This window comes from Muscardinus avellanarius (genome assembly GCF_963383645.1).
Source record: "Muscardinus avellanarius genome assembly, chromosome: 6".
NCBI classification, from domain to species: Eukaryota; Metazoa; Chordata; class Mammalia; order Rodentia; family Gliridae; genus Muscardinus; species Muscardinus avellanarius.
In genome coordinates, this window is record NC_137791.1 from 73,068,633 (window position 1) to 73,095,776 (window position 27,144).

General features: G+C 36.1%; 1 protein-coding gene across 2 annotated transcripts in view; it reads right to left on the reverse strand.

Annotated features, from left to right (window-relative positions):
- Positions 1 to 27,144, reverse strand: part of CFAP299 (cilia and flagella associated protein 299) — a gene marked incomplete at both ends in the record, with an annotated part of 643,668 nt that overhangs the window by 422,926 nt on the left and 193,598 nt on the right. The gene's annotated exons all lie outside the window — the stretch shown is intronic.

Sequence of the window (27,144 nt, forward strand, 5' to 3'; positions counted from 1 at the left end):
CAGTTTCCAAAGAAATCTCCACACTGATCCCCATAGCAGCTGAATTAGTTTGCACTCCCACCAACAGTGTAAAAGAGTTCCTCTATCCCCACATCCTCACCAGCATTGTTGGTATTATACTTCCTTATGCTTGCCACTGTGATTGGGGTTAGATGGAATCTCACTGTAATTTTGATTTGCATCTCCCTGATGACTAATGATGTTGAACATTTTTTCATCTATTGGACATTTGTATCTCTTCTTTTGTGAAGTGTCTATTCAATTCAGCTTCTCACTTCTCGATTCAATTATTTGTTTTGCTAGTGTATAGTCTTTTGAGCTCTTTGCATATTCTGGATATTAGCCCTTTATAAGAGTAGTAGCTGGTAAAGATCTTCTCCCATTTTGTAGGCTTTCTCTTTAGGTTCTTGATGGTTTCCTTTGATGAGCAGAAACATTTTAGTTTGATGCTATCCCATTTGTTAATTCTTATTTTAATTTCCTGTGCTTTGGAGGTCTTGTTGAGAAAGTTACTACCTGTGTCTATATGTTGGAGTGTTGAGCCTATGCTCTACTCTAATAGCTTCATAGTCTCTAGTCTAATTTCCAAGAAAAGGATATCAAAGGAATTCAAATCGAAAAAGAGGAATCAAAATTATCCTTGTTTGCAAATGACATGATCCTTCATCTAGAAGACCTAAAGAACTCAAATAAAAGACTACTAGAGCTGATTAACCAATTCAGCAAAATTGCAGGATACAAAATTAACCTAAAAAATATCCGTTTATTTTCCATATGCCAACAATGAGTCCACAATGAAAGAAATAAAGAAAATAATTCCATTCACAATAACCTCAAAATACTTAAAAATACTTAAAAATAAATCTAAACAAAGGTATAAAAGACCTCTACAACAAAAACTATAAAACATTAAAGAAAGAAATTGAAGATGACCTTGGAAGATGGAAAGATCTCCCTTGCTCATGGATAGGCAGAATGAATGTTATCAAAGTCGCCATTCTGCCAAAAGTGATATACAGATTCATGCAATTCCCATAAAAATACCAATGACATATGCCGGGGCTGGTGGTGTGTTGGAGTCTGCTCAGACTGCCTGACAGAACTTCCGATGAATTAGTTACATGTAGCACGAAGCGCATTGACGTCTGACAACCGTCTGACAGAACTTCCGATGAATCAGCTACATGTAGCGTCGAGGTAGGTCTGCACAACTGCCTGAACTTCCGATGAATGAATCTGCAACATGTAGTGCCAAGAGGATATGGAGGGTGCAACTACTCTCCTTGCCCCCACTAGCCCTATTAGGTAATGTTGAGCCTTATTGGCTAATGCTTCCATGCTCGTGAACCCCTCGTGCATTGAATAATGATTGGCTGCAAGTTATGTGCTTTGCACATGCAAGGGTGACCTTTAGCTTGATAGGTTAGAATAGTTTCCTGTTGGAAATCCCCCTTATGGTTTTTTGCTTTAAATTGGGTTGCCTGAGAGAAATAAACGAGATCCTGCTTGACATGTCTCCCGGCTCCATGTGGTTTTGTTCGGGGCCATCGGCACTCAACCTTCCTGTTCAGCCCCACCGCTGATGGGCTGGACCCGTCAGTGGCGCACACTTGTAATCCCCACATTTGGGAGGGCGGAGATAGGAGGATCGTGCTGGTTTGAAGCCAGCCTCGCTGGCTTAAGAGACTCTGTTTCCAAATTAAAAAAAAAAAAAATATGTCTGGGAGTATAGCCCAGAGCTAGAAGGGTTTCCAGGAAATCCAGTACCACCAAAATAAATAAATAAATAAATAAATAAATAAATAAATAAATAAATAAAATGCCAATGACATTCTTCATACATCTAGAAAAATAAGTCACGGATTGTATAGAGAGAAAGAAAAGACCCAGAATAGCCAAAGCAATTCTCAGCAATAAGAATCTTACAGGAGGCATCACAATCCCTCATTTCAAATTATACTACAGAGCAATAGTAGTTAAAACAGTATTGGCACAGGCATACAGACCAATGGAACAGAATAGAAGATACAGAAACAAACTCACACACTTATAGTCAATTTATCTTTGACAAAGGGGCCGAACTCATATACTGGAAAAAAGGCTTTTACAACAAATGGTGCTGGAAGAACTATTTGTAGAAAGATGGAACTAAATCCTTACCTCTCCCTGTGCATAGGAGTCAACAATATTTTTGATTATGTGTCTACTATGTGCCAGGAATTGTTCTAGGGCACCAGACTAAATGAAATATGGTTTCTGCCGTTACTAAGTCATGGTTCCTGTAGTCTCACAGAGCTAAACAGAAGTGTAAACACAATCATATACATGATAACTGTATGTATGCACAGAGTATTAAAGGAGTTTATAAGAAAATATACTACCTACTCAAGGAAAAATCACTTAATCTTATATCTAAAAGCATGTTAAAAGATGAGACGGTATTAGCCATTCTGGGAAAAAGAAAAAAAAGTCATTAGTCACTACCAAAAAATAAGATGTATAAAAGAATACAGATGTAAAATTACAAGACAACTTTAGGTGATGGCAAACAGTAAGTTAAGGCAGGAAGTGAAGGAGAAACCACATTTTAGTAAAAGTTAACATTTTATAGACATATTGCTATAGATATTTAATAGGACCACACAGCTAGTAGGAGTAGAACCTGAGTTCAAAGCCAATTTGATGGTAGAACTCACTCCTAGAACCACTGGGCCATGATGTCTTTCGGGAATGGCCATATGCTACTTAAGAAGGTTGGACTTTGTCTTCAGGAAGGTAGTTAACCATAAGGATTTTATGTAATAAAATAAGATGGTCAAATTTGTGTCTAGAAAGAACATTAGGAGCTTTGAGAAATGGAGCCAGAGGAAAGCAACACTGTGCTGACTTATTAGAGCATTATTTTCTCAAAATTTTAGTATAAGATGATAAAGATACAATTTAAAGCAGTGTGGTAAGAACAGGAAGGAAAGGATAGACTTAGAAAATGTTTGAGGTAAATGGATCTGGTGATTGCCTTTGGTGATGAGTTAAGGAGAGATTACTACAAGATTTCATTATATAAACTAGGACAGGGATATTATGAAAGCTACTGATTATTTTGACAATCTGGAAACAACTCTTTAAACTGATGGTAACTTGTCTGCTTTTGCTCCACTCACTTTATGCTCCTTGGCTTGTAGTATCAATATCAACTAATAATGCCAATACCCAAATATACATGAAAATAGTTACTAATATTTGTATATTTTAATTTATTGTTTGGTCCAACAATGAGTCTTCCTCATTATAATATACTCTATACACTGTTCTAATATCATATTGAAAATACAGTAGAGCACCGTTTCTTGTTACATGCGCACACACAAGTATGTGGTATGCATGTGTGGTGCTGAGATTGAAACCAGAGGTATTCTACTGCTAACCTATATCCCCAACACTTTTTATATTGTTAATTTTGAAACAAGGTCAAAGTTACCATGCACTGGCCTTGAAACTGTGATTGTTCTGTCTCAGTCTCCCAAATACTGAGATTACAGGAATCTGTCACCATACCTAGCTTAAATCTAGTATTTTAATTTTCTTAAAATAATCAATTATACTTAAATTCTAAACATAGATGTACATCATTTCATACAAACTCTATAAGGAAGATGGAAGTATTCCTATTATATAAATTTGGAACAGGGAGGGTGAAGGTCCAAAGCTATTTTGCAGCAAAGAAAAAAAGAAGTTACATAAATAATTCTTCTTACAGCATGCTGCAGCTGAGAACCTGAAACTTTCCTGTAGAAAGAAATATTGGAAAAGAAGAAACATTGGTGTAGAGTGTGTGGTAAGGCATTCCTAAATCTTTAACATGCGTTACTCTTATTTAACTAGGTTTATTTAACAACCAGTGACCTGAGAAACCTTGCTTAAATAAATATTACAAGAAGAGTTACTTCCTTAAGAAGTGAAGGAGGTCTGTTACAAAATCTTAGGGCTATATGTTTTATAAAGGCAAATACTCCATTTTGTTGTTTACACTCAGCCACACTTTCAAAAGTTATATGAATGAGTTAATTTTTAACAACTGTGTTAAATCATTAACTAAAGGTATTTATATACTCCATGAATGATGACATATGTCGTTAATCCTCAACCATTAGGCTACTGGCTTTATAAGTATGTTGTTGATATACTCTTAAGCACATTCACATTTTCACATTATTATATTGACACTTGAATAACAAAAGAGAAAAATTGGAGAAGTGGGAAAGTAGAAACTTATTTTGAAGAGTTATATGTATAAAAACTCACTTAAATGATATTTTGATAAATATCAGTGACTAATTATCTTAAAATCTTAAATGCATAATTGGGAGTATATAATAAATAATGTTTGATTAGATAAAGATATGTTCTAATAAGGCAAGTCTGATCATCACTAGGAGAGATCTGGGATTAAATCTATTTTGGTAGGAATATTTTCCATTTATTGGTGCCTGTCTTTGTAGTATTCTCTGTGGTAGGCATTTTGCCAATTTCAATTATCCTCAAATCAAAACATAAAGGAGGAGGTGCTAAGTAGAAATTTTAGAGATCAAATGAGACTTGATGAGATTAAGTAACTTGATGATAATCAGCTGGTATGTAGCTATTAGACTAGATCTCACCAGTTCTGCCTTTATTCTACTATAATGAAGTCTCATATTCTATCAAAGCACTATATTTCCTTTTTTAAAGAAATTATTGACCATTATAGTATGACTCAAACTGACACATTCTTATAGGCACATAGCATCTCTTGATGTAGTTCTCTCCTAACCCCAAAGCACTATTTTATGACAATATTTTTATATCAGGTAAACAATGAGATTTTACTCATTAAAATAAAACAAACACCAACTTAAATTAGTAGGAAAATGCTGAGGGAAGTGACTGAGCCATGTAGCCTTCATCTTTAGATCTCTCTGGGAAGTGAATCAGTCACAATCTTCATTCTAGTCTAGAAAGAAGTTCTGATGAGTTATTCTGTCCAGGGGCAGTTTTTATTTTTTTTAAAGCCAGTGAACTTTGACACTGTCTATATTTGATATCCCTAGAATTTATATTCAACTTGTTAGCACTTGTTTAAATAAAATACATTATTCAACCTCTCTGTGTTTTAGTTTCTTAAGATGATTTTTTGTACACTTGGTTTCAAAAATTTTAAGGGGCAGTCAGTTTTTAACAAGTAAAAGTGTATTGCCAAAAAAATCATATTATTGTTTTAAGAGATAAGCAAGCTGGGTGTGGTAGCGCATGCCTCTAATTCCAGTACTTGGAAGGATAAGACAGAGGGATCACCTGTTTGAGGCCAGGTTCAGCAACTTAGCAGGACTGTTTCAAAATAAGAAATTTTTCAAAAGGGCTGGCATATAGCTCAGAGTTAAAATGCCCCTGGGTTCAATCCCCAGTACAATAAAAAAAATGAAAGAAAGGAAAAGAAAAAGAAAATATATAAACAAATAATTATTAAAAAGTAATTTGAAAAATAGCTTTATTTCCCATGAATAAGCTTAATTATAGACAATGGTATGTAGTTATATCTGTATCAAATAAAAAAAAAATTTGTGATACTGAGGCTTGAACTCAGGGCAGTTCTATCTCTGCCATACCCCAGCCCTATTTTGAATTTTAGTTTGAAACAGGGCCCTGCTAGGTTGCTAAGAGTCTTGCTATGTTGTCAAGACTGTCCTTGAATCTGCAATCTTTCTGTCTCAGCCTCCCAAATACTGGAATTACAAGTATGTGCCACTATGCTCAGCTTGTATCAAATAATTTAAATTTAAATTTTAGAGCCCTAAGTGAAAATTATTTGCAGATTTTATAAAAATATGATGTCGTTTGTAATATTAGATTTTAAGATGCTTTATTTGAAAATTAAGTATGTGAGACATATTTCTCCTGTGTTTTGAAGTAGGACATCTGTTGCTATATCACAGAGATGATCTTTATGTAGATTCTCTTCAGGAAAATATGATACCTTTTTGCTTTCTTCTTTACATAATTTAGGAGATAAAAATCTAGCTTTTCCTCAAATAAAATGCTTTATAAATATCTTTAATGCAAGCAAATCTTCATACTGCTTCTCCCAAAATAGCATGCCGTGTTTGCTATTTATTACTCAGTTTGGGCCACCATAATAAAATATCATAGAATGGGTGGTGCAAACAACCTAATTTATCTTCTCAAAATTCTAATGAGTGGAAGCCTAAGACAGGGTACCAACCTGGTCAGGTTCTAATGATGAACTTCTTTTTTGTCAATGATCTATATTTTAAAACCACTATATTTTAAAAATTGAGATTTTTATTTATTTGATGATAATAATATCTATTTTATTTCAATGGACTCTGGTTTACAGCAAATAAAAAACAAGGGAAATATTTTAAGTACTATCATATATATTGTTAACATGTCACACACTTAAAGTAATCCTTCATCATTTTTCCAGACTTTAAATAACTATATCTATACACATAAAAATATGAACGCTATTTAACTGAAATCACAATATTTAGGCAAAAATAGCATATAAGGGAAAAGAGGAACTAGTGAATAATTTCAAGTCATCTCTTGAGCACCAGCTCAACAGGAAAAATCCACCCTTAATCTCAGAGCAATTGTTTTTGTTTGTTTGTTTGTTTGTTTGTTTGGTGGTACTGGGGTTCCTGGAAGCCCTTCTACCCCTTGGCTATCCTCCCAGACCTATTTTATACTTTTTTATTTGGAAAGAGGGTCTCTTAAGCCAGCACGGCTGTCTTAAGACTCCCAAGCTTGGGAGGCTGTCTCCGCCTCCCAAGCGCAGGGATTACAAGCGTGTGCCACCATGCCCGGCAGAGCAATTGGCTTTTAAAGATCTAATTATGGGGTGATAGAATACTAGAACTGAATGCTATATGCCCTTTCTGAGTCTCCTGTATTTTATTGTAAACTCTTCTTGGTGACTTTTCATTTTCTTTTAATTCAATTGAAGCAATATTCTTTAGGAGACAGGTCATTCAAGATTATACTTAGATTTGTGGTATAAGAACTTTTATACTGAAAAATGATATTTTCAAGAGATCATCAGTTTACATACTAATAACTTATAGAAAAGAAGATTATTTGATAAATGAGCTTTGTTTGTTGGTAAGAAAGAAAGAAAGGATCAGATTTCCATTGAGAAGGAAAATGTCACCATTTTCTCCATCCTTTTCTGTATGAAAGTTCTTAAATGATAAAATGTACAGCAAAGCTATTGGCATCTATGGGGAAACCTTCAGCTGTCAGAAGCACACAAAAGAAAGCTGAGAAGTAACATGTAACCAGACAGCTGTTTCTTTTCATTTTCTATGTGGAGAGAAATTCAAGTGGGAGTTCTAAGATCTGTGGTGTCTTAAATAAGTCAAACTCTACTCCCCTTACTCCCCTTGGATGACAACTTTGCTTTTCTTTGAGGGGACTAAATGGGTTGGTGTTTTGTGAAAGAGTATCTCTGAATACTTTCTTTTTTGTACATTTGGCAAGTTTCTCAAGTTAATTCTTTAATATAATAGGTTAAGATGTTTTCACACTTTAAGCAGAAAAAATTTGCCTAAACAGAAAATACATGTTATTTGTCTCAGTGTATCTGATTTTTTCTGAAAACATATTAAAATATAACTATACTTTTATTCCCTTCTGGAAGGCATGCATGTCTTTTATCCTGATTTAGAATGTACTTTGTGACCTTCTTGTTGTTTGTATATAATTAAAGCTAAGGAAAACAGAGAAATCAAAGAAGGTAGCCTCTTGCATGGTATGTCTGTCTCCAGGCCATCTGTGGAAATCTTTCCTATCCTAGAACACTGAGACTAGTCAGGCATAGCACCTTGCAAAAATGAGAGATTAGAAAATTGAATGTCATGAGGCTCAAAATCAACCATATGCTATGTATGTCTAGTCTCTTGAGTGTTTATTTGATATTTGAATGAGCCTATATAAGGATAAAGAGACTTTGATACAATGAAATTCCAGAGAGCAAATTCTCGCCAGTCAAAGTGAATTCCCTACTGCATTTCTCAAAAACGATAGGAGATGGTAGGAGCCGTCATGCACCAAGAAGACTGGACGCCAATGCAAGTGCTGTGGCACATGCCTGTAATCCCAGTACTTGGGAGGTAGAAACAAGAGGATACCAATTTCATGGCTAGTGCATGGTAACTTAGCAAAATCCTGTTTCAAAATAAAACTAATAAAATGAAAAAGGATGAGGATGTATCTCAAAGGTAATACACTCCTTTGTTGAATCCCTAGTATACATAAGAAAAAAAAAAGAGAGAGACTTGAAGGGTCAAAGATGAAGAGTACATGGATGGGGGAAGGAATTCTATGAAATGAAAAGGTTTTCAGTGTGTTACTTTGAAGAACCTGTGTTAACTCTTTAAAAAAAATTTGCACTAGAAAACCAATTAAATAGTATTTTGATTATATATACACAATGGAATGTTACTCAGCCATAGAGAACAAACATATCATTTTCAGAAAAATGAATATAACAAGAGAATTTTATGCTAAAAGTGAGATCAGCTAGTCTCTAAAAGTCAAGTCATATGTTGTGTCTTATATAAGAAAGCTAGAAAGAAAATAGAAAACAAAAGGGGCTTCAGATAAATAAAGAGACAGACCAAAATGAAGAGACGGACCACTAGAACAGCAGAAGGGGTTTGGGGAAGGGAGTTGGTGAAGGGGAAAGAGATGCTTGATGAAGGAAACAGTTCAAATAATGCTATGTCCATATATGAAGGTATCACTTCCAATCTCACAAAGATGTACAGGGAGGAAGCGGAATGGAATGGGATCTGGAGGAAATCACACCAAGTGCTGTGTTCATGTATGTTTGCATCATACTGAACCTCACAATGATATATGCTAGCAATGTACCAGTAAAAGTGTACCTGAAAATTACAGTACTGTGATGCAAAGAAAATCTCAATTAACGAGAGAGAGAGAGAGAGAGAGAGAGAGAGAGAGAGAGCAAGCAAAAGCAATAGAAAGAATGGAGAAATATTAGAAGGAAAGAAAAGAGGGGCAGAGGAGAGAAGATGGAGAGGAACAGTGAGGTCAAAGTATCCCACTGTATAGAAAGATTCAGAAAAGTCATGTAGAAGTCCTTGAGCCAAAGTCTGTCAATAGAGAGAAGTGGCTTCAAGAACTGAGTCTGTTGAATATTCTCACCACACTCAGTTCCTGGGGCAAAGCAGCCCACGGGAGTGATGTCAGCTGGGTGAAATATACCATGGGTTCCAAGTAGTATCTAAGGGAACCTTCAGTCAGTTACACTCCTTATATAAATGTACTCTCATGACGGCCACAATTTCCTTCCATCTATATCAAAACTCATTAGATTCACAGACACCAATATAATAACTCTGTGATTTACAGCTAATGCAGTTTCAAAATAAAACTCTCCAAATTCAAGAATTTTCTTACTGGAAACAGTTTAAGACTCTTTCAGATCTTTTATCCTCAGTGTATCTCCCACTAGGGCTATATGGATGACTGATGGTGTTTTAAAATCCTTCCAGCTGGAAAAGATCTTTACTTTATTGTGTTAATCATCTTTCCATTACTGTAGCAAAATGTCTGAGATAATCCACTTAGAAGGAAGAAAGGGTGCCTTTTTGCTCATAGTCTCAAAGGATTTAGTCCATGGTTGGTTGGTTCCATTGCTTTTGGCCCATTGTGACATAATATATCATGAATCTCAGCACATGGCAAAGGAGACCTGTTTACCTCATGTGGCCAGAAAAAAAAAAGCAAGACAAGAAGAAGCTAGGGTCACAATATTCCCTTCAAAAACCCATTTAGTGATTTAACTTCCTTCCATTAAGCTCTCCTCTGAAAGGTTCTACCACCTTCCAACAGTTTCACAGACTGTGGATCAAGCCTTCAGCATATGATCCTTTGAGAGACATTTAAGATCTAAGGTAGCTAGATACACAATCAGGTTCACTTGCTTACTTTAGTTTTTAAGATATTTTAAATTTTGCTTTGTAATTACATATTTATTGAATTCTACAGTCAAATATATAATTGAGAGAAGATTTAGAGATATCTAGTATTATGTTTTGGATTTTAAATGTGATAAAGACTTGATTGCCAGACTCTGGCACTATGGAGAGGTTGTGAAACTTTTATGAAGTGGGGCCTATTGGATGGAAGATAAGTCATGAAGGACTTGCTCTTGAAGGGGATTTTGGAATCCCAGGGCCTGACCGCTGTTTGCCTCTGGCCTCTACCTTGGCCTTCTAGTATGCTTCCCACCATGATATATTTCCTGGCTACAGGCTCAAAAACAACACAGGCAATTGATCATATATTGAAAACTCTAATTGTGAACCAAAATAAAATACTGCTTCCTTAATTTGTTTATCCCAAATATTTCATCATAGCAATGAAAAGTTCTAACACATCCAGCCTCTGTGTCCCCTGGTTCCCTCTATCCTATGCCATCCCTTCTTTCTTCATAAACCATCATTTTTTAAAAAATGATTAATATGTTGCTTTGTAACTGTTCTTATTGTTTTTAATATCTATCATTGTTACAGGGCTGTAACTTTTACCCAGTTCTTGTCACCGAAAGAAAGATTTCATCTGGAGGAAGTCATTAGCCAAGAAAAACTTTATTGGATAAATTTCACAGGAAGGTCCAGGAGCAGAGTAAATGGAAGGAAAGGCCAGGAAGAGAGAGGAAGAGGAGCAGCCCAAGGGGAGAGAGCAAGAGAGCTGAGCGCTCTTGCTGTCGCATGATGCGCTTTTGAATCCCCCCTCCATAGAAAATCCACCCCTTTTCATGTACATTTAGTTTGGGTTTCATGCCACAGCTTAGTTAAGATGTGCAGGACTGTATTGTGTGGAAACCTAAAGTTGCAATGTAATAGTCTGGAAGTGTGACCACAGCTGGGCAGGTCTGTCTTTCCTTTGGGGAGGGTTTTCTTGTCTCTCTTTTTTTTTTTTCTCTCTCTCTCTGCTCTGTCTTATTTTCTAACTACCCAACATTACCTAGCTAGAAGCTAGGCATTTATTTATGTACATTTGTTTCAACCTTGCTTTTTCACTTAGCATTTTATTCAGAAGATTATTCCCAAGGACTAAGAGACCCTTCACTGCATGCTTAGTTGCATGATACTTCATTGTAGGAACATGCCGCAGCTTAGTCACTTAGCTACTGATGGTTGCTTGGTTACTCTGAACAAAAGAATATAAAGAAAAAAATACTCTGCTTATTCCCAGTTGGAACAGACTCTCTTGGAAGCCAAATATCATGTGAGAAAAGCAAATACACTGAGACCATCGTGCTATGAAAATCCCAAATCATGTGAAAATGCCCTGGAGAGTGAGTTACCATGAGAGAGAGAGAGAGAGAGAGAGAGAGAGAGAGAGAGAGAGAGAGAGAGAGAGAGACTTGGTGCAGTGGTACATGCTTGATCCCAGCATTTGAGAGGCTGAAATAGGGGAATCACAGTTTGCGGATAGTCTCCGCTACTACTTGGTGAGGGCCTTTGCAACTCAGTGAGACCCTGTTTCAAAATAAAATAAAAAACAGGGCCGGGCAAGGTGGGGCATGCTTGTAATCCCTGTGCTTGGGAGGCAGAGACAGGAGAATTACGCAGGTTTGAAGCCAGCCTTGCTGGCTTAAGAGACCCTGTTTCCAAATAAAAATATAAAAAATAGGTGTCTGGGAGTGTAGCCTGGAGGTAGAAGGGTTTCCAGGAACCCCAGTACCACACAGACACACACACACACACACACACACACACACACACACACACACACAATAGGATTGGGGGTATAGCTTGGAATTAGAATGCCCCTGGGTTCCATCCCCAGTACTGCAAAAAAAGAAGAAGAAGAAGAAGAAGAAGAAGAAGAAGAAGGAGGAGGAGGAGGAGGAGGAGGAGGAGGAGGAGGAGGAGGAGGAGGAGGAGGAGAAGTAGTACTGGATATGGTAATAAACTCGTGTTGGAAATATTTTGTAAATTTACTTTGTGAAGTAAGCTTTCATGTTAGCAAAATATTTCCCTTTTTCCATAATCCTTTTCCTCACTACAGTCTTTTTTTTAATATTCTGAGCCATACAAATACTTAGGAGACATATTAGAAGACTTTAAAGTCCAGATAATAAAATAAATCACTCATTTCCAATAAAAAAAAAAGCATTATGGTGCATGCTATTCCAGTTGAGAATTTCACCTGGCTAGCTTGGGGTTAGTGGCACAATTACATCGGTGCTACGAAAACATTTAACAGGTCAGGACCAGGAAAAGATATTTTTCTTTTTCATTTCCATTTGAGGGCACTCTTTATTTCAGTAAAAGCAGGATCTACTTACATTTTCCCAATTATACAAGCAATCATGAGGGTAACCCGAGTTAAATAGCACCACGTTTCCCATTTCAACCAGTGATATTTAAAACTCTATTTCTTGATGATTTGGGCAGCATTATTTGTTATTTTGCTCCAATAAATTAAAAAACTTGATCTATCCTTGGACTATTTTTATCTAAATACTTCCTTGAAAGATAGAGATTTTTTAAAATTGTAAGTATATTGATGGTTTTAGCTTCTTTAAAATTGTAAGTATATTGATGGGTATATTATTCATGTATAGAATTTCAAGTATTGGTCCTATAATGATACCTTACCTTGACTATAGGAGGAATTATACACATAAATTTCCATGCATGAAACTAAAATCCAGTCCAGGAATGAAAAATGTTAGTTATATTTTATAGTACCATCATAGCGATATACTGTTATATTACCATGCCATTATATATTATACTAACATATACATTCTGAATTACAATTCATACTATTATACTTTTTATAGTACTATCATACTATTATTTATGGTAGCTAATTGATATCAGGATTTAAATATGTATGAATTAGGAATTGCAATATATATGTCATCATAATACATATTATTTATGTATACACTATGATGGTATTTTATTTCTCAAAGATATTTTTGAACTGTGTTATCCTTTAAAAGAACTAATTGGATTAGGAAGTCATTTTTAAAGCTTGGGCTGTTAGTCATTTTGACATTGTTGGCATACTGTCAGCCAAAAATCTACTATAAAAAATTTGATTGTGACTTACATAGCCTAATATACAGGAAATGCCTTTGTAAAAACTTTAATACTGCATATTTTATTGTTTAGTAAAATGGACAAGTAATTGTTAAAACTATACTTACTATAGATATTTGAAACTCCACAGAGTAAATGATTTTTTTAAATATTATTGTTGCTCATATACTTTAGTTGAACGGTTTCCATGGTTATCAGGGTTTTGGCTTCCACTAAAAGTCCACACCTGACCAAATATTGGCATGACTGTTTCAAACAGTGAACAGAGCTACCAGCAGCATGGCCATGCCATTTAGCCAGCATTAGCAATGTAAGTTTTAAAGCTTCTTTATCAGCTTTCTGTAAGTTTGTAAAAACCCACCACTTTCAGAAAAGAGAAAAAGTGTTACTGAGAAGCTCTCCCTGTGTGGTTACAGCATGGCTCAGGACACAGTAAGAGGCAATTTTTGTCCTTCATATTTCATATTTAAAAGTTTGTTTATCTGTGTGTGTTCAGTTATACATTTAAAGGCCAAGTGCAGTGTCTACCTATGTCACTATCATTAGGAACTGCTTTATGCGGCAAGACTATAATGCACCAGTAAAAGTATAAAGATTTAGAAAATATGCTAAGTTATAGACATAGCTATTCCCTGAATCATAGAGAAAGATAAATTAGGGGAAATGCTAATAATACATTGAAAAATAAGATTAAAGAAAGAGGCATTAGGGTCAAATTGTAATATTTTCAATATGACTAATTTATAGTAGCAAATTAACAGAACCTATATTAAGTTGGTTAAACAATGAGATAATAGTATCTAACCAAAGATCTTAAGATATTTGAACAGTGTTCAGACTAGACTAATGTCTCACAATGTATCATGTGATCCATTTATCAGACAAACTTATGTTGATAAAAGAATATTTAGCTGTAGAGAAATGAAAGAAATGAATATGGTGATTCAGGAATCAGTTGATTCAATCAAAAATATCAAAGTATTATGTGCATGTGAAATCAATCAACAAATAGTAACATTTACAATATTACTATATTACTACCATGTTTTATTCATAGATTTATATGCTGCACATGGTCATGCTCAATAATTGATTATGGAGGTTATTTGGGATGGAACCCAGGGGCATTCTACCTCTGAGCTATACCCCTAGCCCTATTTTTTATTCTTTCACTTTGAAACAGGGTGTCACTAAGTTGCAGAGTGCCATGCTAAGTATCTGAGGCTGGTGGCAAACCTGCGATCCTCTTGTCTCAACTTCCCAAATACTGAGATTACAAGTGTGACCCACCACACCTCACTAGTAAATGATTGGGGAATATATAAATAAGATCTGTAGCAATGGGCAAATTATATAACACTTTATATAAAACTTTAGGTAATAGCATTTCTTGTATCTCCACAATTATAAACAATAATTATAAAATATTAAAATTATAATTACAATAGGTAAATGATGCTTAATGTAAAAAGCAACATGCTATTTAATGAAATTGTTACATTTAAGATATATAAGTAAACAAAGAAAAACTTTGATAAAGATTAATTTGTGAAGAAAAATTTTATTATTTTTACCTTGCAGCAAACAGAAAAGGAATTTTATAATAAATCTTTTTCTGTTTAATGTACTTATCAAAATTATATTCTGCATTAAACATTTTGTTTGTCTTCTTTTGGGTACTGAATATTGAACCCAGAAGAGTTCTACCTATGAACTATACCCCAGTCATATTTTTTTTTTGAAACAGGGTTTTACTAAATTACTGAAGCTGGCTTGGAATCAGCCATCCTCCTGTCTCAGCTTCCCAAGTACTGGGATTATAGGTGTGCACCACCACACCTAGTTGCATTAAATTTTTTTCCAAAATATTTTCTCAATTACAAGGATGTATAACAAACTAAAATATGAATTCATTCAAATACAGGATTTAATATGAGCAATTAAATACATTTATATGAGAACTCATTTAGTCCTTCAAGAAGCAAATCACAATGTTCAGTAAAAAAAAAAAACTGAGCCTATAAGAACTTCATAAAAAAAAGCTTCCTTAGTTAACCTGCTAAAAATCCACAATGTGGATAGTAGTAGTAGTATATTGCAGGCACTGAAGGCTTAAAGAATCTTAACTTTGCCAACACTCTGTGTTTCTAAAATTCATGTGACCACAGAATCAATTTTTATCATTTCACAGAACATCTATTAACACATGTAGTAACACATATACTGTAGACTACATTTCTGGAAACACCATCACAATATTTCAACACTTTACTTAACGTGATCTTTCCTTTCATTCTTCACCAAATCCTGTAAAGTCTCCCTCTGTTAATATCTAGAATCCATTCGATTTCCTCTATTTCCTTGGCCACTATTCTAAACTAATGCCACTGTCCTCATTAATGTTAAATACTCTCTAGCTGGTTCTCTGATTTTACTCTCCAGTCAGCTTTACTCATCCAAGCTAGACTGCACTAAGTGTGGGGGTGCAGGTGCAAGTGTCTGTTGCTCCTTGATTAAACTTCTTGAAGCAACTCTTTCCCATAGTACTTAGAATAAAATATAAAAATTATACACATATCTTAAAGACTTTGATGATGCATAGTTCTGGAAACATAGAATGTTTTTACCACCTTGAGTCTCCCTACAAACTGTTGGCTTTGCTGAAAATGCTATCTGAAATTTACTATTATTTTCTTCTCTTCTTAATCCCTTTTTCATCTGTAATTCCAGTATGGGTACCATATCCTCAAGGAGCCCTTACTGACTTCCATTCTACATTAGGTTCAGTATCTCATTATACAATTTTAGGGAATGATAAGTAGAGAGCTGAACAATGTCACAGTCTACAAGACAGTAATGCTAGGGAGAGGAGTGATTGAGCAAATCATCAAAGTCCTAACTACACAAACACACACATGGATAAACAGATGGTAGCGCCTAAGTAGCCCTCACTGGGGCAAAAAAGAAGTACACCCCCCTCCCACCCGGAAAGAAAAAAATATTTCATCACTACCGAGTGCCTGATCCCACATCCTACCCAAACCACACATATTCTCCTCTCTTATTAAAAAAAAAAAAAGAAAAGAAACTAAAAAGAAAAATATTCAAGAGGGGTTAAGATGGCCCCAGCGGCACCTAGAATATTGGAGATGCAGACAAAACATATCCATCTAAACTGGAACTTTTGGAAAAATTCCCTTCCAAGGAGGACTGCTGCTTCTCTACATCATTAAGAATCCAGGACATCACTTGTAAGGAGAGAGTCTAGTGGAGACATAGGAGGAAGGCAGTAGTGGCAGCAGTGGCCAAGATGGTGGTGGAGACTTGGATTTGGGAGAGGCAGACATCTGATCCAACCCACCCTGATCCTCTGAAGAAATTACCCCAAAGGTCGAATCCTACTGTCGCGCATGCTTAAGAACACTGGACATTATGTGGCATGGGAAAAGAGCTTGGGAAAGATTTGAAATGGTGGAAGCAGTCGCATTGGCATTGGCAAGTACTCAGGGGAGGCAGAGATCTGACGTAATACACCTGGAACTTTTGAAGAAATTACCTCAGAGGTAGAATACTACCACCACGCATTCTTGGGATCGTGGGACAACCTGCTGGGTGAAGATGGTGCTTGGATCATAGCCTGACAAGGGGTGAGGCCGGTGCCAGGGCCAGCGAAGCTGGGATTGAAGCGTGCAGTGAGGCAAGGCAGGTAATGGGGCTTCCAAGGCCAGGATCGGAGCCTGCTGTGAGGCAAGCCTGCTATTGAGGCCTCCGAGGCCGGGATTGGAGCCTGCCAAGGGGTTAGGCCGGTCCCAAGGTCAGCGAGGCTGGGATCTGAGCCTACTGTGAGGCAAGGCTGGTGCTGGGGACTCCGAGGTCAGGATCAGAGCCAGCCAATGCGTTAGGCAAGTGTGGGAGCCAGCGAGGCTGGGATCAGAGCCTGCTCTGAGGCAAAGCCGGTGCTGAGGCCTCCGAGGCCAGGATCCGAGTCTGCCGAGGGTTAAGGCCAGTGCCAGGGCCAGCGAGGCTGGGATCGGAAACTGCTGTGAGGCAAGGATGGAGCTGGGACTTGCAAGACCAGGATAGGAGCCTGCCAAGGGGTTAGGCCGGTGCCAGGGTCAGCGAGGCTGGGATTGGAACCTGTCGTGAGACTAGGCCAGTGCTGGGCCTTCTAGGGCGGGAGAGGAGCCAGCCAAGGGATTAGTTTGGTGCAGGGGCCAGCAAGGCCAGGATCGGGGCCTCCCATGAGACAAGGCCAATGCTGGAGCCAACGAGGTCGGGATCAGAGTCCTCCAGGTGGCCAGGCCACTACTGGCGCCATCAAGAGTGGGATCGGAACTTGCAATGCGGCATGCACAGAGAAATAGCACAGAAAATGAAATCCAGATGCTTCCCCTAATTAGGAAAAACTAGGAGGAAAGGGGTAACAGGAGGAGGTCGAGTAGTAGAAAGGGCCCTATTGAGAAGCAATTAAAGTGACCAATCAGAGGGGAGGGGATGTGGAGGATGGAATCTCTTTAAAACTCATGAGGTATGTAAACAATTATATCAAAGATAATCACCATTTAAGCATGGGATCAAGGGAGACGGAAGGAATGGGATGGGGATTGGATGAGGGCTTATTGGATGATATGTGCTTGTATAGCCTCGCAAGTCTTGTATATGATTACAAAAAAATAATAAATAATTGCCACAAAAAATAAATATGTACTTCATCCTTCTTGTTTTTAACTTGCTGCCTGTGTACAGATGCTATGAGAAATCCTAATGTACAGTCACAAATTCTGTCTCTCCTTTCTCTACACATATACCACACACACATACATATAACACACACACACACACACGCACACACACACACACACCACTTTGCTCTGGTTTCTTTCTAAAGCTGCTCCATATTCAGAGTAATTTTCTTCCAAATTTCATCTTTTCATCAATACAGTCATAAAATTCTACAGTTCTAGTTAGAGTTTATAAGGTAACTTTTCCATTGTTGTTTTCTATTCTTGTTTGGGGGATAGTATTACAATTACATAATTTTACAACCTATTATTTAATCTGCTTACAATTTTCCCATTTTATCATGTAATACATAGCTACTTATGTCTCAAACCATAAACATTTACATTATTTTTACACTTGAAATAGCTTTAGAATATTATTTTCAACTACTTGAATTTATGTTCTATTAAAATAAAATTCAGAAAAAGTACAAACCCTAGAAATTTACTGCATAGCTCAATGTTCTTTGTTGCAAACAACAGAATACACTTTGTAAAGATAAAGCATAGCAGAAAATTCTTAAGGAGCTCCAAGAAATACCAAAAAGGACAGAGGCCACTGAGAAGCTACTGGTTTAAAACATCTCAATCACTATGCATTAATTGCTGTGACAAAAGCATTACTCGTCTAAGACATCAGAGCTTTTACAGATTTCACAGCTTTATACCAAATATATAAAAACTAGATTTCAGAAGATTATCTCCTGCTAGACACTGTTTATCAAAGAAGCATGCCTAATGCAATGGCTTCTCTTACATTGAACTCTTCCAAATTGTCTCCTACAAATATACTTGAGGTGTCAAGTCATGGTCACAGGTTCATCCTCTCTCAGCAAGAGAGACTACAAGAATGGTCACTGTCTTCTACTCTGGGAATATGTTCACTGCGTCATCTTTGATTCTGTATTTGTATACTCAGCATTCACTAATAACAAGACCAAAGTTGCTTGCATCTTCTCTGTGATTTAGCTGTCGCAGAAGAAAATCATATCAAAAGCCTCCCAACTTATCTCAACTCAATAACCTCCAAATTACCTATGTCAAATTCTCACATACCAAGAGAATATTGCTGTAACCCTAACACCCAGGGACAAGGGCCACACAAGTAGAGAGCACTGCTCTACTCCACAGTGTGCTGATTTCATTCTAACAGTCCTAAGCTGTTCCCTGCTGGGACTTCACTTTCCATGGAAAACACAGCAAAGTTGTGGGGACATGCCTTCTCCTGCTTTTGCCTCCTGATAAAAACTGGCACCGTCCCTTGGGACCTCTGTGGTGTGTCATGGGACCCTTCCTCGCAGGAAATGTCAGTGATAAAATTGTTTTTTCAAAGGCAACTGTATCTCCACAATTCTACAATACCAAATTAAAACAAAATCCCTGGTACAAATTTTAGAACGGAAGCCCAAGGCATATATTCTGAGGAACTTTCCAAATACAGAGCACACATTACAAATTCATATAGCTACAATATAAAAAGTCATATTGTTGTGTTTAAAATTTTAGGTAAAAATTTTATAACAAAGTGCTATGAGAGTACAGTGTGGTGCAGCTGCTAAGAAATTGCTTAAACTAATAATGTTGATCAATAATACTGTGTATAATAATTATAAGTCGCAGGCAGGCATCTAAGCGGGAAAAGGCTTACAGGAGAATTCCTGGAAAAGCTAAGGGCATCCGCCCTACCTGAGGGCATCTGCCCAACCCAAGGTTGCATACCTTAGATAAGAGACCCTTTCTCAAGTGACCTCCTCTCTTGTGACCCTGTTATCTTAAAAACCGGCTGTATAAGTTACCTTATTGGATGGAAGCTGTAAATTCAAAAAGCATCATCAATGATGTAACAGAATGGCTTGCAAAATGTTGTACAACTGTATAAATGTTCTCCCCAAAGGGCATTCCTGGCCCTTGCCGCTTATGTGGAGACACATGCTCTTGGGTTCAGGTTCGAACCTGTAATAAAGTGTGGCTTGACGGACTAGTAATTGGGTAGGGACAGTTTTTCTCGCTGGCTAGGATACAACAATATGTCTATAGATAAATAATTTGACTGTTAGCAAAGTTTTCAATTAATTGAAGGAAAGGATGCAGACAATTTCTATTTAAAAGGTATAGCACTCATCAGTTGTAGTTAAAAAAGAGCATTTAGCTAAGGAATCTCAGAGTAACCTAATTAAAAAATTTTTATTTTTGGTAAAATAAATATATCATATGATATTTTTATCATATGACATTCTGAGAAATGCATATTTCTGAAATGATTAAAGTGATAGATATAGTAGTTTATACAATTAAGTAATAGATAAACCCTGGGTGTGATGGTACATACTTGTAATACCAATACTTGGGGGGCTGAGACAGGATTGCAAGTTTGAAGCCAGCCTAGCAACTTAGTGAGACTCTCAGCAAACCTAGTGATAGACCACATTTCCAATAAGAAATAGAATCAGGCTGAGGGTATAGCTTGTGTTACAGTTCTGAACTGGTATGGTTTGGGAAACTGTCCCCAGGGACCTATGTTAGACCCGTGGGAATAATTCCCCCAAAAAAACACAAAAAACCACGGGATCTTGTCTCATGTGTCCCAAGGGTAACATGAGAGGGTGCTTCAAATGAAATCACCGAAGTACAAAACACGGAACAGACTTTGTATATACATGATATCCTCCATCTTGTTTCACATAATTCTGAGGTAGTAAAAAGTCCCTATGAAGTCCCTCCCCCGCGATTTTCCAGCTGAACTGAGTTTACGCCCAGTTTTCTCCTTTCCCAAAGGTCCCCCTCCTCCCATTCAAACTAGATTATCCAATTATTATGTAGATCTGTCTTTAGAAAGAGGAAGTCCTAGCTCCCCTCTCCTATGGACTTGCTAAAGACTTTTAGCTAAGTCAATTTAAGTTTCAATAGCTGTTTGCTTCCTGACAGAAACCAAGTCTTTCCCCAGGTCTGCCATTTTTACCCAATTATTTTTGAAATATATTTATTAATAATCCAAGCTTTCTCAAATCTTCCTAGGCCATTCCCAATACTGGTACAGCTTGGAGGTAGAAAGCCTTTGGGTTCAATCCTCAGGACCAAAAAATAAAAAATAAAAAATAAAAAATAAAGAAGTGATGGAGGTATTAGTAAATATAGCTATAACTTCATATATATTCTTATTTTTCTTGAAAGAACATTTAATATATAATATGTTGTCAATTTTTAGTTTTTAATACATCATTATTATTGTTACCAGGCAGTATACAATAAATCTTTGAAATTCTTCATCCTGCCTAACTAAGGCTTTAGTACCCTTTAATTAATCTCTTCCCATCTCCCCCACAGCCCTGGGAATTATGATTCTATTCTCCACTATAAATTCAAATTTTTAAAATTTCACATATAAATGGAGTCATACAGAATGTGTTTTCATGCTCCTTGTTTCACTGAAACTCTAGGCTGTCTTCTAGGTTTATCCATGGTTTCATAAATGAGAAGCTTTTTCTTTATCCTTATATACCACATTTTATTTTCCCACTGATCCACTGAAAGAAATTTAGGTTGATTCCTTCTATTTTTTTAGATATTTTTTCTTTTATTTTTACCAAGTAGAAAATAACCAGTACCACGATGTGATAAATGGGCCCACAACAGATTAAGGGGTCATGTTATTCAGAGATGAATACAATGACCACATCCTTTACAACCCAAAGTTACCTATTTCTTAGCTTAAGTGTGGGTGGGATTTCATAACTGGTGGAAAATAATGGAATCTCTTTAACCATTCCCACCCACCTATTGCCCCAGGGGCTTTGGAAGGGCCTAGTGATCCTTAAGAGCCCAGGATTTTCTCCTTGCTTTTCCATTCCATCAGGTTTGTAGACCACTTCCCATGTGTTTCTGCTGTGTTGTTAAAAACCCTTTAAATATTGGGAAGCACATCTGACACAATAGGGATTCCCAAAACTTATTCATAACTATTCATAATAATATTCACTTCCTTGTTTTTTAGCCTATGACTTAGGAAGCAAGACATTTTAGCAATGGAAGAAAAACCAAGTTTTTCCTTTTTTTTCTGAACTGGGGATAAAACCTAGAAGCATTCTACCTCTGAGCTACCCCCCAGCCCTATTTTATTTCATTGTTTTTTAAATTTTTTATTGGTGCATTGTAGCCATACATCTTAATGTAATACAAGACGTTAGAGGCATACATGCACATATCATCCAATTATATTCCTTATTTTAACTATTGTGAATAATACTGGAAGGGACATGTGGATCCAGATATTGATTTCACATATTAGTATATACATAGATACTTTATGGAAATTGTAATTGCTAGATTACAAATCTAGCAATCTTTCCATAGGTAGTTTTATTTTTAATTTTTAAGGGGCCCTTCATATTGTTTTCTATAATATCTATATTCACTTTTATTTCCTACCAAGATTACATAAGTATTTCCTTTTCTCCACATTCTTTACAACACTTTTTTTTTTTATCTTTTATCTTTGGACAGCATAGATGTGTTCCCAGGGTCTTCATTCTTTCCATTGGTCTATATATCTATTTTTATGTGAGTACCATTTTGTTTTGATTACTAGAGTTTTGTTGAACATTTTGAAATTAAGGTTTATGTTGCCTACAGCTTTGTTCTTTTTGCTTAAGACTACTTTTAAACAATACATATATGATTCAAAATTAACTCGTGAAATATTCATTCCTATTTATTTTTGTAGAGCAAAATGTAGATCCAGAAACTCAGACAACATCAGGGTTTCTACCTAGTGTAGGAATCATAGTGATATTCTTGAAAGATTATACTTCAGATTCTGCTTAAGTATTTTCAATGGCAATGAATATATAAAGTTAATTTATTCCTCTAGTGAGCAGGGATCTATTTTTGTTGTTTCATTTATACGTATGGTACTAGGAATTGAACCCAGGGACATTCTACCTCTTATTTTTTCTAGTTATCGTAGGCTTTTATTTTTTGTTGTTGTTGCTTTTATGATTTATTATTTATTGTCATTTTATGTGCATCATATTGAAATGGTCATACATTCAGACTGTGCTTGGTTCCCTCTCCTCTCCAATTCTCCTTCCCCCCCATCCCAACAGTGTCCAGGTTAACCATACTACATTCATACTTTTATGACATTCTACTTCTGATCTACACTCCCAGTCCTTTTTATTTTTATATTTTATTTTGAAACAGGATCTCACTGAGATTGCTGAGTGCTTTGCTAAGTTGCTACGGTTCGCCTCAAACTTGAAATCCTCCTTCTCAGCATCTCAAGTACTGCGATTACAGGCACGGGCCACCATAGAAAATGATTCCTCACATTGAGTTGAAATATTCTTCCTAGTAAATACCACATGTTGCTTCTACTTGCATTTTTCATTATTTGTAAATAACATCATGCAACCTATTTGCTGTTTTTATTAAGAAATTCAGAACATATTATAGGTCACTAAACAAGTTTTTACAGTATCATTTTAAAGAATATCTTAATATTCACCTGTAAGCAGCCTCTATATGTCATTGTAGAAAGTTTCCCAGGCATATTGTGTTTCAAATAACAATGATGAACATCCTTGAAGAATTCGTACATTTGATTTAAAATTCACTGCATTAAAAGATTCTTAATGTGTATTGCTAATTGTTGTTTTAGGGCTATTAAATTTTCTTTGCTTCAAATGTTAAAATTCCAATGGAAATTACTGAATCTGAGATATTTACTTGTAGAATCTTTTTCAATCTTTTTTAAAGTTTCCCTGAGGCAGGAAGTTAAATGGCTTTGTTTTGCCAACAGTTAAGGCTCTTCTATAATTAAAATCGCAAAAAGTACCTACCATGAAAAGAAAAAAAGGATTTAGGGGTAAAAAGCTTTCTTTTTAACTAGAGGAGTCAAAAATAAGGTTTAAAGAAGAAACTGGAACATTCCAGTAAAAGAATTTATAAATAGGAATCTTAGAATTCCACACCTGTGTATACTAAAAATGTTAACAACATTCAATCTGCTTTTTAAAAACTAAATGGTAGACAGAGTTGGGCAGCCATGCTTGAACACTGTTTTTTATCTTTTGTGTTAGCCAGGTAACCACTGACAGTTTCAATTACCCAGCTACTATTATGCAAATGAAATTGAAGCCAGAAGTCCTGCACCTGTGCTTGCCTCTGGATTTAATATTTCTAATGAGTTGGTAAATCCTGTTCTACAGACATGCATGCGAGGTTGCTCAACTCAGATTACAGCAAGGCAGGTGGAAACCTTTTCAAACTGAGACAATACTTTCAAGGAATTCAGTAAGGCAGCATAGACATAGACACTTTGTTAGATAGAAAATGCCCACAACAACAGTAAGTTATTTCAATGTTTGTTAATGTTGAGATGTTTGGCCCAGGGGCATTAAAATAATGAACACCAAAAGTAAGAAAAAGTCCTTGTATTCACCAAGCTTTCTCCTTGTGGGAGGTCCTTCTGCTCCCTTGGAAGCCACCTTCAGTAGAACCATATAATATGTGAGGTGGCCTTTAACTCTATGGCATTTTCTTTCTGTTTCTATAAATAATATGTGCAACTCAAACTAATTGCAAAATACTTCATTGTGTTCTTATTAGAGGAACACATAGATCTATGAGCACTGATGCAAATAATTAATAATAATAATAATAACAACAATAATAATAATTAATAATAACAGTTAAAATGTAATCAGCTCTTACCATGTACCAGGAATAGTTTATAAAATTTTGTGGAATTTAGAGAATTTTACCCATCCTATGCCATTTAATCACCACACATTAATGAGAAAATATCAGTCTTAGTTTACAAATGGAAAAAAAAATTTAGCTGAATCGGTGGCTAAGCCCAAAGCCACATAATGATTAAGCAACAAGAGAAGACCATCTTTACTCTACCTGGTACTCCAAAGAAGTGAAGAAAGCACCATAAATTTGTATTTCTAATTCTACATGCTAAGATATTATGAATAAATGAAGAAAAAAATTAAAAACTTATGATGGACTAATATCTATCATTAGTATCATGTGCTCTTCTGACAATATTTTCCCAAAACTTAGAAGTAAAATGTCAAAAAAAGTACTATGGTAATTTCTTAAAAATAGAAAACATATTAAGATGGAATAAAGTATCCTCAAATAGCCAGATCTCCAAGACATTAAATATGCATTTGAGATCTGAAGATGTATTCTGCTTCTTCATAGCTCTAGTCTAAATAAAAAGAGGAAAGAGCAACATAAATAAGTTTTTTGTCATTCATGTCTCTTGAAAGTCTTGCCAGAAGCCACATCAGTGAGTTTTCTCTTTTGACTTTAAAAGATGACCAAAGAACCAATTAACCAGGCATGGTGATGCACACCTGTATTTTCAGACTCCAGGGGAGGCTGATGGAAGAGGATGGTAAGTTCAAGACCAGCCTGGAAACTTTAGGCAGACCCTGTCTTAAAATAAAAAAAATAAATAAAAAGGGCTGTATATTTAGATCAGAGGCAGAGTACTTGGGTTCAATTCTCATTGCTGAAAAATATACAAAAGATTATAATTTAGAATAAATTACAAAATGATAGCTTTAGGATGTGCCTGGGTGACAGTTAAAAACAAATATCTGATTCACAAGCTAAAATATTGAAACGTGGAAATGAGTAAAATTATCAAGCTCTTTGTTTCCTACTTTCAAAATATTTTAAGGTGTTTTCTATACATTTGAATGTCTAAACTATGAATTAAATGCCTGAAGTATTACAGCAGAAATTTAAAAGAGTACATGATATCATTTATTCACACTTTATATCTAGTACATGAGGACATTTTGAAAGCTACTCTCCAAATATATCTAAAATTGGCCATTTCTTGGAATGTCCCCTCTTACATCATCAAAGACCCAGCCATCCTCACCTCTTATTTGGATTATAAAACCCCACTTCTTCCTATGCCTTTCAATAGAGCATCCACAGCCATACTTAGTTAAAAATGTAAGTAACTTCTGTCTTTGTTTAAAACCATCTAAGAGTTTAGTTATTTTTCTAAACAAAACAGTGAGTTGTAAGTAGAAGTGAGCAAGCAGTCCTTAGCCTCTGTACACAGAGAGGAAAGAAAAAATAAAATAAAAAATAGACAAATCAGTCTCAAAATAGCTCTTTTAAAAATTCCCTACTGTCGCCCGGCGTGGTGGCGCACGCTTGTAATCCCCGCGCTTGGGAGGCAGAGACAGGAGGATCGCGCTGGTTCGGAGCCAGCCTCGCTGGCTTAAGAGACCCTGTTTCCACATAAAAAGTTAAAAAATAGGTCTGGGAGTGTAGCCCGTGGGAGTGAATCCTGGAGGTAGAAGGGCTTCCAGGAACCCCAGTACCACAAAAAAAAAAAAAAAAAAAAAAAAAAAAAAAAAAATTCCTACTGAATTTCAGAATAAAAATGTTTATCATATAGCCATTCAAAGGACTATATTTCAGCAATGACTAAACCACATCAGTCAGATCCAAACAGTCAATTGGCTCTACTAAATGAGATAAACTACCAGCACAAATTAAGAGACAATGTCACTTCACAGAATAGCATTGAGTGGTGTTTTGAAAATCCATACTATGGTAGGTACTGCTTAAAAAATAAAGACATAGCTGTCTTAAGTGATGCAGTGTATCCTGGGGAAAAAAAAATGAACCAGCAAGGGCTTCTTATGCTATGCATATCACTAAACTGAGAACTGAAAGACGAGTTCTATTTATTGCCAGGAAAGTATTGGAAGAAAGCCTGCGTGGCAGAAGAAACAGCTCATGAATCAGAGTGAGACCACCAGCCAGCCGAGGAGCAAGTGATGGCGGAGGGCTTGAAGAACACGGCAAGGAAAAGAAAGGTAAGGTGCCACAAGATCACAGGGAGTCTGGAAGTCACTGAAGTGACCATTTAGAAAGATTGTTTTGGCTAATAAGTTGGAATGGTGAAATTCTGAGGGCAAGTAAATAAATTGTGAGTAATCTGGGCAAGATAGTTCTTGAATAAGGAGTGGATGCACTTGGGATCATTAAGGTTACAAAAAATAATAGGGCTTAGGAACTGTTTGATTAGTCCTGAAAATGAACAAAAGGGTAAGAGTAAGAAAGGAATACTGTCCCCTCTTTAGGACACTGGATGGATTGATGATGACATCCACTGAAATTTAAATACTGAAGGAAGAGTGTAATCTGGAGAGTAAAGTATATACTAACATTGA